Source organism: Pleurodeles waltl, chromosome 4_1 (genome assembly GCF_031143425.1).
Source record: "Pleurodeles waltl isolate 20211129_DDA chromosome 4_1, aPleWal1.hap1.20221129, whole genome shotgun sequence".
Classification (NCBI taxonomy): Eukaryota; Metazoa; Chordata; class Amphibia; order Caudata; family Salamandridae; genus Pleurodeles; species Pleurodeles waltl.
Window position 1 is genome coordinate 460,558,111 of NC_090442.1, and position 12,235 is coordinate 460,570,345.

Sequence of the window (12,235 nt, forward strand, 5' to 3'; positions counted from 1 at the left end):
AAGTCACTGTTCATTTGTAGCGACAATGAAGCACAAGAAGACTAAAGTGCAAGTGTCCATTCATGTATTGCAAGGTACAGCATCAAGTGCCTGTTTACTCAGTTTAGCACAGCAGTTGACATGGGGCCATTTTCGGTGAATTACAACATAAATGTTCACAACAAAATAATCAGTCAGTGTCCTTTGTTGTTTCCTGGGTTAGGAAAATGGAAGACTATGAAAGTACAATTGCACATCAATGAGGACGTTCATCCTGTAGCTCAAAGACACTGAAGAAATGCATTTCATTTACAAGAGGCTGTTGAAAAAGAACATGAATCATTACTTACACATGATATCATTGTGCGTTCCACTGGTCCAATGCCATGGATTTCTCCCATATTGGTAGTGCCCAAAAAAGACAGTGAAGGAACTGTATGCATCTGCATGGATATGCGTCAGGCAAACAAGGAAATTCAAATAGAACAACATCCTGGTCCGCACATTGCTGACATGATCACCCAATTGAATGATGCGAAAATCTTCTCTTGCCTTGATTTAAATAAAGGATATAATCAGTTGAAAGTTGTTAGACCTGACACGTTAAGGTGGTGTTTCCTCAAACTTGTTTGCTTTTTCTGGTAGGTTTTGCTGATTCTCCCCTAGTGGCGTTAGGGCCTGGGGCACTTTCTACTGTAGTACAGTGTGAACGTGCTTGTGCGCCTTCCCACCTATTGTGGGAAGTGGTGCTGGCCTAGGTGTGCGCAATAGCACCTATGGTACTTTAAACCTGTAGCATGCCTGACTTAGCAGGCCTGTGTGTGCATGTGCATCTTTGGGGCTTGTATACAAGTGTCCAGCCTTCCAATACAGGCTTGTATGTGTGCAAGGGCATGTATGGCCAGAGAGTGAAGATGGAGGAGCACATCTGTGCATTACACAGGAACAGCTATAAAACTTGGGCACTGGAACAAAGACCTCTGCCATTTGTGGGCCTGGCTAGATAGATTGAAGGGAGAGGTTCTGACACTTGGCCTCTCAGAGCCAGATCATGGCCCCACTAAAGATTGAGATCTGCATTCCACGGCCCCATGACAGACAGGACTGAAATTTACGGGAGGCATCTGTGGTTCAAAGGGGAACCCTCTGAACCTCTCCCCAACTTCAAAGGCACACTACAGTATACCTACTGGTGCCCCACTGCAGCAAAGTAGAGATGCATTTGAAGGAACATGGTGCACACTGACTGAAGTATCTGTTGTGCACTAGGAGTAATTACTTGCCTAGGAAGGGACCGTGCACTCTTCCTGCATCGTGGCTGGTCTGGACAAACTGGTTGCTTTTGTGTGGCACTCTGAAGTATGCTCTCCAAGGGCTTGTTGGCTTGCTCCATGTCCTTTAGGAGGTCAAGTCATCACACACCAGACATTTTACCTCATTCCAGGGAGGTGCCGCATTAGTAACTTTCCCTGTGTGATCATATTTGTCTGGTGTGACTCAAATCATCCCACACCAGACCTTGTGCCTCATTCCAGGGAGGTACGGCACTGGTAACGTTTGTGTGTGTCTGGAACTGTCTGGTGCGACTCAAGTCATCTCACACCAGATGTTGTGCCTCATTCCAGGGAGGTACAGCATTGGTAACTTTCCATGTGTGGTCAGATTTGTCTGGTGGTACTCAAGTCATCACGCATCAGATGTTGTGCCTCATTCCAGGGAGGTACAGCATTGGTAACTTTCCGTGTGTGATCAGATTTGTCTGGTGCAACACAAGTCACTGCACTCCAGACTTTGTTCCTCATTCCAGGGAGGTAGAGCACTGGTAACTTTTTGTGCGTGTCCAGAACTGTCTGGTGCCGCTCAGTCATCACGCACCAAATGTTGTGCCTCATTCCAGGGAGGTAAGGCATTGGTAACTTTTTCTGTGTGTCTGGAATTGTCTGGTGCAACTCAAATTATTGCACACCAGATGATGTGCCTCATTCCAGGGAAGTGCGATTGGGTAACTCTTTGTGTGCAACTGGGACTGCCCGGGTGACTCAAGTCATGGCGCCCCAGACATTGTGCATCATACCAGGGAGGTGCAGATTTGGTGACTATCTGTATATTGGAGCACCTGGCTGGGTGCCACTCTGAACAGTGTGTGCCCCAGAGTGACCCTCCCACCATGATTGGCGGACCAGGGCCCATGCTGGATGACACAGTGCACAGACCCTTGAGTGAACCCCCAGAGTAGTGGCCAGATCTTCATTTGTCGACTATTGCCTGATCACCCTTTATCTCTTTGCTTACCACACCTTTGCCACGGGATCATGAATAAGTATAATTTCGGCCGCAAGTGGCCTAGTATCCTGGGGAAGGGTGCTATCATCTCCAGCTTGTGAGGGTGTGGGGTAATAGGTACTGATTGAAAAGTGGAGGAAGGGTCGGACCCAAAGGGGGGGTCTGAGAGTGCAGTGACCACTAGCCTGCGGAATATCAGCGCACTGCATTAGGGTGCTTGGAACGAGTGTGAGCAAGTGCTTTTTATACTAGACAGTCTGATTTCTTAGGCACCGTGTAGCTGTGCGGTGCAGATAGAGTTAGTGGGAGTGACCACCTGTGATTGAATACACCACACGGCGATGTGGTAGATACATTGTTTCTTGGTGTGTGGACTATCATGGTTGACAATGAGTTTTACTTGTATAACCTAGACTGTGGAACTATCCTAAAGTGCTTCTGTTCTCTGTATGTACACATTGCTGCTATCATTGTGAACCGGGATGCAACCTAGAATTGTGTGACATTGATTTGGCGACATCGCTGTGGTGGGTCTCTTGCTAACAGCGGGTTGGCACTGCATGACGGTGCTGGGAGGAAAAGGTTTATTATTTTTCTCACGTGTACATACTGCTAATGTCGTTTCAACACAGTTGGGCCTAGTACTGCTACTGATATTTCTAAATGTGATTTATTCCCAGATTTACATGCTGTACATGTTGTGTTAATTAATGTGTGTGTTGAATACAAACTTTATTTACATACACCTTGAGTGAAGTCTCTTTTGTAATCCTCAGTGTATTTATTGTGTGGTAGTGCTGTGCCAACGCTATCCAGATTGCCCCTGTTATAAGCCTGACTGCTCTGTCCCAAGCTACTCAAGGGTGAGTGCAGGCTATACAGTGAATGTAATCATCCACCCTTGACAGGAGTGGTAGGTTCTGCCTGGCTAGTGCCTCGCCTCAGCCAAACAGAACTTGTCGCCTACAACAGAACTCGAGGAGAATTGCAGGTACATTACAACCTTTTCTACACACATTGGTCTATTTCATTACAAAAAGTTGGGTTTTGGTGTGTCATCAACTGCAGAGTTATTCCAATATGTTATACGATGTATCATACGGCATGTTGTAAATACTTTCAACTATAGTGATATATTGGTTTTCGGAGCTACACTGAAAGAGCATGACAAAGCTCTCAAGCAGGTCTGTCATTTACTTGCTAATGCAGGTTTAACTTTCAATGCTGAAAAGTGTGAATTCCACAAAACAAAGCTAAAATTCTTTGGCCATATCTTTCCAGATTGGGGTATGGCACTGGATCCTGCTAAACTACAAGTGTTGTCATCTGCCAGTCCCCAGAAGATGTTTCAATGCTATGCTCATTCTTTGCATGGCCAGTTACCTTTCCAGATATGTGAGAGACTTCTCCACTGTGAGTGCTCCATAGACAGAGTTGAAGAACAAGAATGTTTAATTTCATTGGTCACTCGAAAAGTTTTAAGAAAATCAAGCAAGCAATCGAGAATGCGACTGAAATGGCATATTTCAATCCAAAGCTTCATACCGAAGTTGTTGTTGATGCTATCCCCATTGGGTTAGGCACAGTACTTGTACAGCAAAGCAGACACCCAAATGCTAGATGCCATATTGTGCCATATGCAAGTAGAGGTTTGTCACAGAGGGAACATGCTTATTCTCAACCTGAGAAAGAATGTCTAGCACTGGTGTGGGCTTGGGAACATTTCCACGTGTTCTTGTAGGAGAAGCCTTTTATGCCATTGACAGATCCTCAAGTTTCGTTAACCATCTTTGGTAATCCAAGGGCCAAGATGCTTCCTCGCATTGAACATTGGGGCCTACAACTACAGGAGTACAATTACACAATTGTGCACCATTCTTGAAAAGACAATAATACTTCTGACTATTTTTACCAAAGTGCCTATGCTGTGTTTTGCTACCCCTTCAAAACAGCTGAAGCTTACATAAACTTATTTGTAAAATCTATTATACCAGCTGCCATTTTATTGGAGAAAGTTCTTACTGCTACAATTCAAGACAGTGACATGCTGAAACTGAGAGACATTATAATACACCAATCGTGGGACAAGCACAATGGACCTCTTGCCTTTGACAGTGAGTATCAGCAATTCAAGAATGTCAAAGATGAGTTTTCTGTATCTCAAGAAGACATAATACTGAGAGGTTTGAGAATTTTAATTCCGGAAAGTTTGAGACAAACAGATAACTGAAGTGGCCCATGAAGGACATCGTGGAAGTTTGGTCCAATTCATCTTAATGAAAGAGTTGAAAACAAAATTTCATCTGTGCATGTTAGAGCTGCCAAAGCATGTGTAGGAGACAATTGCTGTTGGCTTTTTCGGTCCTCTTGAGAATGGACATCACCTGATGGTAGTACTTGATGAATACTTTTCCCTTGGTTGAAGATCTCTTTTCTATCACACAAGAAAATGTTATTGAGAGATTAGACACTCCCCTTTTGACATGGGGTGTTCCAGCAATCTTGAAGTCTGACAATAGCCTACCTTTCAACAGTCGAGAGTTCTGAGATTTTCTCAGGCAGTTAAATGTTAAGCATCAGGAAAGCACACCTCCATGGCCCAGGCCAATGACCTTGTTGAAAGATTCATGAGCACAATAAAGAAAGCTGTTCAGCGTGCTGCTTCAGAAAAGTTCGACCTCAAAACTGATCTGAATTCTACCCTGCAAGCGTATCGATTGACTCCTCACTCAACCACAGGCGAAAGCCCTGCAACATTAATGTTCGGGAGAGCTATGATGACCAAGTTACCTCAATGAACCAACCAGCGCTCAAGCTCTAAAAAGGAAGTACAGATAAAAGATTTGAGGCGTAAGAAACAAATGAAGGCCTATGTGGATCGACAACGGCATGCTGAAGACATTGTATTCACTCTAGGAGATCGAGTGATTGTGTGTCAGTCACACAAGCAAAAATCTGATGTTCCATTCAACAGTGAACCTTTTCAGTTTACTAATACACATGATTACTACCCAATGTCCCAAGAAGTCTATTACGCGAGTGTCTTAACACTTCAAACATGCAGTTCAGCACTCATCAAATGTCTCTGCAAGAAAGGAAGCTGATATTGAAGAACCCACGGAGGAAACCCTGACTTGGATTACCCTGACATTAACAACTCATGTCATAGACATTACTGGTGATCATTGACAGTTCCTAAAGACACACTCAGGACGAGCCATAAAAGGCTCATCAAAGAACTACAATTGTATATATGTATATATTAAAAATATATAATTTTTCATTTAACAGAGCGGGAGCTGTAGTGTCCTCTGAGTTGTGAATGACAGAACCATGATGGCTCCTGATGGACTCCATAGATTGGTGACTTAAGCATTTAGAATGCAGTGAAATGAATGTTGTTTTAGACTGTTGAGTTTTCGGTTACACTCAGAAGAATAAAGACGTGTTTTACTACAGCTCCGTGTGTGGTGTGGAGGGTATCCAGGCTGGGGAAGACTCTACAGTTATCATCATCTTTGCTCTGTGGTACCTTTTCTCTAATACCCATACACCTTGTTGTGTGGCACTGGTGGTGTCCTTCTGCAGGTGGGTACATCACTATCTCTACACGAGCATGAATAACTGTGACATCAACATTCAGAAAGTATGAAGGATCAGGAACCTCTTCTTCTCCATACCTCTGGTGCTGTATTACACATCTGTTTATGATTGGTGATGTGAAATATGTGATATGTTGGTGTCTGTACTACAGATAGTTGGGAGGGGCCTTTTTAGCCAAAGAGTAGGTGGTTAAACAGTTGCATTTTTAAGCACTAACATATGGCTCTTTCTGCATTTTGCCATACAACCCTCTCTTGTTATTCAGACTTTTATGGCATGGCAAAACTCATCTGTGATCAAAATTGTAAAGCATGTGGCTAATTCTAGCATACAGTTTAACCTCTGTGCAAACAAGGTCACTTTTGTTCAGGATGTAATTGACATTGCTAAGCGAGCAGAATTGACAGGTAGGGGTGCAAAAGCTGTGCTATCTGAAGGAAAAAACAAAGAAGATAGTTATGTGGTTGCCAAGCTAGGAAATGCCAAAAGTACTTCCTATGGATCTTCTGGGAAAAGAAGGTCTGATGAATCTGACTTTGAGAGGAAATCTATCCAATCTGCTACCATTAGGAAATGCTATAGATGTGGGAGTAGCAATCATCTGGCTAATGATTAAAAATGCCTTGCATGTGAGCAGAAATGCTCCAAGTGTGGAATTTTAGGACATTTCTATAAAGTTTGCCAGAAAAAAAGTAGTGAAGATAGTTGATTCTGCTAATGAGTTTCACTCTAGTTCTTCTGACAATACAGAGTTAAATGAGTGTGTTGAATATAGATGTGGATGTTCTGAGTGTGAATGGAAAAAAAGAAACCTATGTGTGAAATGTCAGTTTTTCGAGTAGGCATTTCTGCTGTGGCTCCTTCATCATCCACAGGAAGTATGTGCAGTAAATTTGTTCCAGCACTTAGAAAGAATTTAGAAAAACCCAACATTGTACCTAAGACATTCCCAAATGAGCCCATTGACAATTGAGTATAGAAAGTTGTTGTTTAAATTTAAAACCAGAGAGTCGTTTGGTAAATTTTATGTTTCTATGACCAGGCCATAAGTGCTGGGTTTGATGGATGGATCAAGGGAAACTAGGAATAACAATAAACATCAATAGCTCAGAACTGGCTTTGCTACTACACCTAGAGGAAGAATAGCCAGATCAATGTGAAGAAATTTCCCAAAGTTTTTCCACATAGAATAGGGAAACTCAAGGGTGTCCAAACAAGACACAATTGAAACCTGAAGCGGAAACCTGCATATGTAGGGTCAGAAGTATTCCTTTTTCTTTGGCAGAAGATGTAGAGAAAGAACTTGTGAAATTACAAGAGCCTGGTATTATAGAACAGGTTATGTCATCAGAGTGGGTGGCACCCTTAGTGGTGGCCAAATGTGCTAATGACAAGTTGAGATTGTACATAAAACTTAGAGAGCCTAACAAAAACATATTGGTTGACCACTTTCCTTTGCCAAGGATTACTGAAATGTTGTCACTTACCAAAGGTTAGAAATGGTTTACTATGATTGATTTACTGGCCACATATCATCATGTCCCCTTAACATCCTAATAGCAAGAGTCTCACTAAATGTGTGACCCCACTTAGTTGCTTTACGTTCAAGATGGTACTTTTTGGGTTAGCCTCTGCGACGGGCATGTTCAAAGACTTATGCATGCTATATTCAAAGATGTCAAAAAAGTATTATTTTTTCAAGACGATATTCTGGTTATCGGTAGAACTAGAGAAGAACACGATCAGAAAATCATACAAGTACTGAGCATTTTGGAACAGAAAGGTTTGACAGCAGTATTCAGCAAGTGTGGTTTGTGAGGGACCAAGTCACATACCTTGGACATGTAGGGCCAGATGTATCAAACTTATTTTTGCATTAGCAAACGGTGCAAATTGCAAAATTTGGCCGTTTGGGAATGCAAAAATGCCTTTCTTGATGTATGAAAGGCATTTGCAGTGCAAATATAAGAAATTGCTAAAATAGCGATTCCTTGCAATTGCGTGTCGCAATCTGCGTATCCAAATAGCAGCATGATTTAGCAAATTGCAATCTACGTAATGCAAATTGCAACCTAGATTTGCGAATCGCAGATAGTGATCCGCAAAAGCATGTCGCTATTTGCGATACGCAGATTGTGACACTCAAATTCCGTCTCGCAATGCCATGCATCAGAAATACGCAAATAGCGATTATTCGCAGAATGGCCTTTTGCACATGCAACTTACCACAAAGTGAAATCAGATGGTAACCAGGTGCAACCAATGTAAAGAGGCCCAGAATGACTCAGCCCCTTTTCCTCAAGGGCCGCACTCTACGTGATGGTGAGGAGGATGAGGATCCTGGCAGGTTTGAGGAGACAGGAGTGCATTTTCAGAGTGCGCATCACCCTTTTTGAACAGACAGAGGAGACGATATATGAGAAGTACAGGTTAAGCTCAGCCATGATACTTGGCCTGATAGCTGATCTACAACCCATATTGGAGTGCACCACACACAGGACCAATAGTATACCCACCCATGTGCAGGTATTAGGCTCCCTGCACCTATTAGCCTCAAGGAGCTATCAAGGGGTTATAGCAGCAGCTAGAGGGGTCTCACAGAGGGCCCTCTCATGATTTTTCAATGCATTTCTCAATGCCATGCTGAGCAAAATTCAACAGCACCCCACAGGAATTACTAAAGGCAAAATTTGATTTCTACCAGATTGCCCGATTCCCACATGTAATAGGCGCCATCGATGGGACACATGTAGCTATCTGTCCACCATCGGCCACAGAGTATGTTTATCCGAACCGTAAAAATTCACATTCCATGAACATACAAGTAATTAGCAATGCATCCAACATTATAATCGATCTCATGGCCAGATATAAAGGTAGCACACATGACTCTTTCATCTTTCGGCACAGTGGAATTTACACAAGACTACTAGCTGGGAAGTTTGGCGAAGGATATCTGCTGGGTAATGTCATAGATGACAATGTCTCATTGATGTAAATATGACATAATGTATAACAAGTACTCATTTTACTCTCATGTCAGGAGACAGCGCCTATGCCGTGCGGTCATTCATACTGACGCCCTACCTGAGTCCTGCAACGCCAGCTGAAAGGAGGTATAATGCTGCTCACAGGACAACCCGCAGTGTTGTGGAGAGGACCTTTGGCCTGCTGAAGAGCCGCTTTAAATGCATCCACAAGAGTGGTGGTGCACTACAATACAGCCCTGAAACAACATGCAAAATCGTGGCTACATGTGTTATGTTGCACAACATTGCTACAACGAGGGGCATACCTGTGGAAACCACTGAGCCGGACTCAGATGAGGATGGTGATCCCTTACCACCTCTTCACCCAGTAGACAGAAGCAGTGCAGCAGAGGGCAGACAAAGATGTGCTGACATCACGGGCAACCATTTCTGATGTAAGTAATGACAATACCATGTCTATTATATGTATTGCTGTAGGTAGCATCTTTATTGCCTTGACTTCAGGTAATATATGTGTGATTGGGACATAGCTATGCACTATACACAAAAAGGTGCGAATAACAGTGTCACACTATAAGCATCATTGTATAACTGTTTTGCTACATGTTAAGCTAGTCCCCTACACCCCTCATCATCACTTCCTACGTCCACGCGCCCCACTTGAGTGCTCAGTGGCCTCGGTGGGACCTCTTGTAGCAGGTTCAAAGACAGTACTGTGTCTGGTACTGCGACACCTAGGATTCATCACAGGGGCTGTGAGACTGCTGAGCTTAGAGAGCTCCTCACTATCCCTACCACCCAGTTTGCTGTTTGTAGCACTCCGTGCTATCTGCATTGTCTCCAAAACTTTGGTTATTTGCACCAATCCTTGTGCAACGTCCCGACTGCAATGTGCCATCTGCACTTGCAGGCCCACAGCACGTCATGATATCAAGGCAGTTGAGGTAGCAAGCCGATTGACAGATCTGCAGAACCCATCCAACCTGCCCATCAATTGGTGATGGCGCCTACGGTGGCTGACACGCTCATGCTGAATCACAGTACAGAGTTCCCTAATGGCGTTTGTCATCTCATTTGTGTTTTCTGCTGCTGTTTGCTGTCCCTCATGCAGCTTGCACATGTTTTCATTAAGAGACTCCAACTGCTTGTGCATTACTCCCATGTTGTAATTGTGAAACACCAACAGCCTGTGCATTGACCTCATGTGTTTACATTGCAGGCGCTGCACTTTCGGTATGGAAGCTTCAAGGCCGCCAAAGAGTGATGGGCCCTCTCCTTCATCAGTGCACTGTCTGCCTGCATCGTGACGCCTCCTGAGGGGAGTGAACTGACGCTGGGGCAGAGACTGCTGTCTTACTGTGATTCTAGCCTCTGGGGGTAGTGTGGGTAATTCATCCGGCATTTCATCCGAGTCCAGGTTATGCTGTGGGAGAGGTAACACTCTTGCCCTGCATCTAGTTGGTGCAATAATGAAGGACTCACTGGTGTTTGAGTCGGACTGTGGCTGTGTTTCGCTATCCCCCACATTTCCACCTTCTGCTGCGTCAGGGCCAGGAACATCTACAATGACAATGTGCTGCATGTCATTTTTTATTATTTCAAAAATAGTTGCATAATAGTATTAAATGTACACTGACATAGTATCACTAAGAGTTGTTTGTGTTGTTTCTCTATTTGGCAGAACACTGTCTTGCTAGTTGCACTTTAGGGGCGTGGACTACCACTCCCATAAGGCATTGTTGTGTTATATGTAAGAGGTGGCATGGACTACTTATCACACTGCATCATGCTAATAGCTATTTTCTAGGGGGTATTTCTACATGCACATATGGGGAAACATATCATTACTGCCCTTACCTTTGCTGGTGCTGAGTGTCCGTGAGGTGTCAATGTCAGTGACACCACTGACAGCTTCAAGAAGCAGTGTGGACTCCACGATGTCTTCCATTGGTGTGGACGGTTTCTGGGTGGGTGGTCCTCCTCCGGTGCTCCTTGCCTCCTTTAGCCTGCTGGATACGCTCTCTTTGGCACGGGAACGCAAGTCGTACAATCACTTGTGTATCTTCTCAATGGAGCGCTGTGCAATGCCCACTGCCCATATTGTGGTCTGGATGTGCGACCACAGTTTCCTCTTCTAACTTTCAGGTACCTGGAGTGAGTTCTTCCCAAAATGTCTGTCATGGTTCCTGACCACCTCCTCAGTGGGCAGCTCCAATCCCTGCACACTGATTTTGAGCCTGTCCTTCCTGTCTCCTTTCTCCTTCACATTCCCATCAGTGGCCATGTTGCTGTTTGGTCCTGGCTAGCTCACAAGGCTGCCTCCCTGGTGCTGGGCTGTGTCTCTCTGCCTGCTCCTGTGAGTGTGGCTCCTGGAAACAGCATGGGCTGACTCACTTCCTGGTTGTGAAGTCACCAGGCTATTCCAGTTTGCCGTTTTCGCAATTTTGCGATTTTCAAATACCGAATCTCTATTTTTTGCGATTCGGTATTTGCAACTCGTAAATTGCGTTTGCGAATTTTAAGAAATCGCTATTACTGAATCGTAATTTTGGTACATCCCATTTTGCATTTCTTAAATAGCGATTTCTTAAAATTTGCTATTCAAGAAAAGCAAACCGGGAGCTTGATACATCTGGCCCGTAGTCACAGTGGAAGGGATCAAACCTAAAAAAAAAAAAAAAAAAAAGATTAGAGGCATTCAAAGAGGCACCTACACAAAACAATAGGGATGACAAACGAGCATTTTTGGGGTTGGATGAATTCTACTCTAAATTTGTGAGGGATTTCTCTTCAAAAACGTATGTGTTAGGACAGTTGCTTAAGTTAAAAATCTAATGTGAATGGTCCAAACAATGTCAGAGAACATTCCTTTCCTAAAACCCTAAAAGTCAGACATTTGTAGTGCACCCCCTGTGCAAGGTTTTGATTCTGTGATACATTGTGCAGTTACTACAGATGCCACCAACAGAGGTATTGGGGATGTACTATCACAAAAGGATATTTTGGGCAGAGAAACGACCATTAAATTTGCCGATTCATTAACTCCGACAGAAGAAAAATATTCTGTTATTGAACGAAAATACTTGCTTGAGTGTGGGGCCTTGAACATTTCAGGTAGTATATTTGGGGGGAAATGTCACCCTACTTAGTGACATAAACTGCTCATGAAGGTTTTAACCACTAAGGGTTTAAACAATGCATCACCACTCCTTGCTGTAATGCATGTGTGATTACTAGATTTCAATTATGAAGTACAATATGTGCCTGGTGTGAAGAATGTTGTTTCAGTTTTTTTTAGCTGCCTGCCATTTCCTTTAAGAGAGGTGAGTTAAAATGATTTGGAGGTATTTTGTGTTGCAAATATTATCCCTGGTATTACT

At 43.6% G+C, this 12,235-nt stretch overlaps 1 long non-coding RNA gene across 1 annotated transcript in view; it reads left to right on the forward strand.

Annotated features, from left to right (window-relative positions):
- LOC138288526 (uncharacterized) overlaps positions 1-10,457 on the forward strand; it is a 207,737-nt gene extending 197,280 nt beyond the window's left edge. Inside the window, exons 2-3 of the long non-coding RNA XR_011202437.1 lie at positions 8,909-9,289; positions 10,075-10,457. This is a non-coding gene — a long non-coding RNA (uncharacterized lncRNA). The remainder of the gene's footprint in view (positions 1-8,908; positions 9,290-10,074) is intronic.
- Positions 10,458-12,235: the final 1,778 nt, after the last annotated feature.